Source organism: Elephas maximus, chromosome 2, assembly GCF_024166365.1.
Source record: "Elephas maximus indicus isolate mEleMax1 chromosome 2, mEleMax1 primary haplotype, whole genome shotgun sequence".
NCBI lineage: Eukaryota > Metazoa > Chordata > Mammalia > Proboscidea > Elephantidae > Elephas > Elephas maximus.
Window position 1 is genome coordinate 25,340,884 of NC_064820.1, and position 4,253 is coordinate 25,345,136.

At 36.0% G+C, this 4,253-nt stretch overlaps 1 long non-coding RNA gene across 1 annotated transcript; it reads right to left on the reverse strand.

Moving 5' to 3' along the window:
• Positions 1-286: 286 nt before the first annotated feature.
• On the reverse strand, positions 287-2,540 carry LOC126063283 (uncharacterized). Its single transcript, XR_007514255.1, has 3 exons — positions 2,400-2,540; positions 1,989-2,101; positions 287-347 (listed from the first exon to the last, which is right to left on the reverse strand). It is a non-coding gene; the product is annotated as an uncharacterized LOC126063283 (long non-coding RNA).
• Between the last annotated feature and the right edge of the window lie 1,713 nt (positions 2,541-4,253).

The following is a 4,253-nucleotide window of genomic DNA, read 5'->3' on the forward strand; positions in this document are numbered from 1 at the left end:
CGTAAATATTATGACACAGCAAGCATTTTCACATTTCATTCTCAAAACTTTCCTTAGCTTCTGCTCTTACATTGCTAACTAAGAGGGGGAAAAAAGCACTTGAAACCTAAGAACTTACTCCGGGAAGACTAACAATACATATTTTCTTTATTTTCATTTACTTTCCGAGATAAATATTTGGATATATATTGCCTAAAAAATAATACATACAGAATGCATTGAGAAACAGTACAATTACCCCTTACTCAATTACAACTTATTCAATTTATATTTACAGAATAAAATACTCACCCTTTGGTTCAGAACAATACTGTAGTTGATTGTGTAAAATCTAAGTAGAATTGGCTCTAGGAGAAAAAAATGGCTTTCTGTAGAGTGACTGAATATATCAAGTAAAAAGAAGTTGAGGGTTGGGTTTGGCATCTGGGTAAAAAAACAAACACATATTTCTAGTAAATATCCTAAATAGAATAGCTGAACAATTTTCAGGAATATCTAGTCATCTCCATGATGATGTTCCGTGCTGTCCATGGCATCGATTTACATTGATTACAACTCATAGCAACCAAATAGGACGGAGTAGAACTGCCCTATAAGGCTTCCCAGGCTGTACATCTTTATGGAAGGAGACTGCCCTGCCTTTCTCCCATGGAGCTGCTAGTGGGTTCCAACCTGTGACCTTTAGGTTAGCAGTCGAGTGCTTAAGCCCTTTGCAACCAAGGTTCCTCTCTGATTACCTGGAAGGAGGAGGGAAGTCTTGAGTTTCAAGAAACAAGCAGCAACTCTGCCAGCTCTAGCCCATGACTGAGCCAAGAGCAGAGTGTGGGAGGTGGGCTATGGGCAGAGCAAAAACACACACCTTTTCCTAAACTCAAAGTGATTCTTGAAAGAGGGAGAGGCACACTCTAAAGTTGTCAAGGACAAAAGAATAACAAAAACAGACCCTTTATTGGTTACATTAGTTTGTTATTGCTGCTGTACCAAATTGCCACTAACTTAGGGTCTTAAAAGGAGCCCTGGTGGCACAGTGATTAAGCACTTATCTGTTAACTGAAAGGTCAGTGGTTCAAATCCACCAGCCACTTCACAGAAGAAAGATGTAGTCTGCTTCCATAAAGATTACAGCCCAGGCAGCACTGCGGGGAGGTTCTACTCTATCCTGTAGAATCACTATGAATTTGAATCAACTTGAAGGCAATGGTTTTAGTGTCTTAAAGCAACATAAAATGTTTGCCTTACAGTTCTTACAATTGGAAGTCTGACACGGGTCTCAGTGTGGTAAAATAAAGATGTTGGCTGTGTTGCATTCCTTCTGGTGACTCTAGGGAAGAAACTGTTTCCTTGCATTTCCCAAGAGGTTACCCACATTCATTCGTTCATGGATCCCTTTCTCCATTTTTAAAGCCAGCAACATAACATTTCTCAGATTGTGCCTCCTTTGTCACAGATCTTTCTTGGATCACAGATGGAAAAGATTAGATTTGTCAGTCTAGACAATCCAGGATAAGGTCTACATCTCTCAGGGTTCATAACCTTAAATACATTTACAAAGTCTCTTTCTCCATGTGAATTAACCTATTCACAGGCTCCAGAGATTAAGACACAGAAATATTTGGGGAGGAAAACATTATTCTTCCTACTAAAACAGCATATAAATGTAAATGAAATGGGATTGTTCACATTCTTTGTTATAAAATATAAATTCAGATTTATTTTTCTGAACTTTTAAATTTCTTAAGAGAAAATGATATATCCCAATGTTTATATAAACTAAAAACAAACTTTGGCTATTTATTCTACTATTCCGGACTTGCAGAATCTATAACTAATAACAAACAAATAATTAAGTAGAGAAAGAAATGATTAAAAAAAAAAAAAAGTTACATATATCTACCTCTGCCAGTTGGCTGCCGAAATCGACCCCAAGTCATGGCAACTCCACATATATCAGAGTAGAACTTTTCTCCATAGAGTTTTCAATCACTTACTTTTTGGAAGTAGATCACCCAGCTTTCTTCTAAGGTGCCTCTGGGTGGGCTAGAATCTTCAAACTTTCAATTAGCAGCTCAGAGCTTTAACGGTTTATACCACCCAGAGACTTCTGTTAAATGATATGAAAAATAAATATTCCATAGACTGTAGGTGTTGTTGTGAAGAGAAGCTTGTCAATTGAACTTATAGAATCAAAGAAACAATAAAAAAACAGAAATTGAAGATAGAAATGCATCATTACTTTCAGAGTTGGTAACATATCAAAGACTCACTTCTTACAAGTACCTTCCTCAAATTTAAATTTGCTTAATTTTTTGTCACCTTACAGGGAACACTTTCCATGAAAGTAATTCTACACCACTTTAGGTAGAAGAGAAGTTCCCTATTAGGGTGCATCTGAGCTGTACCTGCAGGGGAAAACAAATTCTTTTTCCACAGGAATCAGAATCTTTTCTTTTCTGCATGATATATTAGAAAAAGTGGTCTTGAGAGCCGAAAAAAGAACCAGATTGACATTCTAGTGCTACAGTTTTCCAGCTGAGCGAGTCTGTACAAGTTACTTAGCATCTATGAGATTATTTGCTTATGTTGAAATGAGAATAATACCATGAGCTTGTGTAATTGTTAGAATTAGATAACGTAGTTAAATATTGATCTTAATACGCTCTTTTGAATAATGGTAAATATACTAGTATTATCCCATTTCCCTTAGATTCTCTTTTATTGATCTCCAGCAGGCTCCTCTATTATAGATATATTTCTAAGTCTTTTGCCCATGTATGTTTATAATCTATTGAATAAATATTAGCATGTTTAGAATAATGTTATTTTCACCTGTTTATTTTTACCATACTTTATTCAAAACCAGAATTAACTCACTTTCAACAAAAATAGAAGCCCATCACCAGTAGGAAGTTTGGCTTCGCAGGTTCCTAAATTTGAAGGAAATCTCCTGGAACACTCACTGTTCTGACTTTGTTGAAATCTTACTCTCTCAGGAGAACATTTGCAACTTTCCTGAAAGGGTAGAACTTTTTTTTTTTTTTTTTTAAATCAATCTTCTATCTAACTCTAGCTCATAACTTGATGTCTCGGTTTCTTTGGAAGCTGATGACAGAGCCACCCCAGTCACTGTGTTCATCTCCCACAATACATTCTTTCCATTTATGTATTTATTTTTTCTATTTTGAAATTAAGGCCACTGAAGAACAGCACAAACTTACTGCCACACCTCTCTTGAGACCCCTTTCTTTGTTAGTTTTAGTATTCAAGTTCTGATTTCTTTGCAGGTTTTTCCTTTCTACATTTTATATGTTGCTGTTTCTCAGAGCTGTTTTGACCTTCCTTCTCTCTCCTCACTAGTAGGTATCAGGGGGTTACCAACACGGCATTTGCATATGAAGACCTAGACTAAAGTTGAATTTCTGCTATTTACTACTTAATTCTGTGTGTGAAACCTTGGGAAACTCTTTTCACATATCTGTCCCTCTGATAGTTTCTCCCTAAAGCTAGTATAATAAAATTTGTTATATAAATTTGTTTTGAAGATTAAAATAATGTTTTTAATGTACTTAACACAGCATGGCACCCAGACAATCCTCATTAATTCTAATTTCCACCATAGCATCTAAATTTGTCACCAGGCCTGATTTCAGACCCATATATTTGTCAACTACATCTTGAATGTCCTATAGGACTTCTGACTCCACAAGTTCAAAGCTGAACTCGTAATTATTTCTCTATCTCCAGCTCTCTCTTCTTCCCAAATTTCCACAACACCCCTCTTTAAATATTCCTAGTGTTGGGTATTTGAGTGAGTGATAATATAGTAAGTCCACTTAAAGAATCCACGAATTGAGAATCACTCTTGAATCTTTCTCTCTAAAACTACATCCGTCATCACTCTAATATTAAAGATCTTACCATCTTAATGTATTATATATTGAGCTATCAAGTCCACATTATATCTAACCTAAATAATTACAGTACAGGCACTCATTCACATGTGTGCTACAGTAGACAGATTTTTCTAACATGTCAAGTTTAAAATTATTCAACGTCTTAACTTTGCTTACCAAAAAAAATCCCAATTATTTTTTAATTACATTGTGCCATGGTTGTTGTGTGTTATATAGTTGGTTCCTACTCATAGTGACCCTATACTAGAGCAGAACTGTCTCATGGTGTTTCCTAAGCTGCAGCCATTATGGGACCAGATCTCTAGGTCTTTCCTAATGCATAGCTGCTGGTGGGTTCCAACC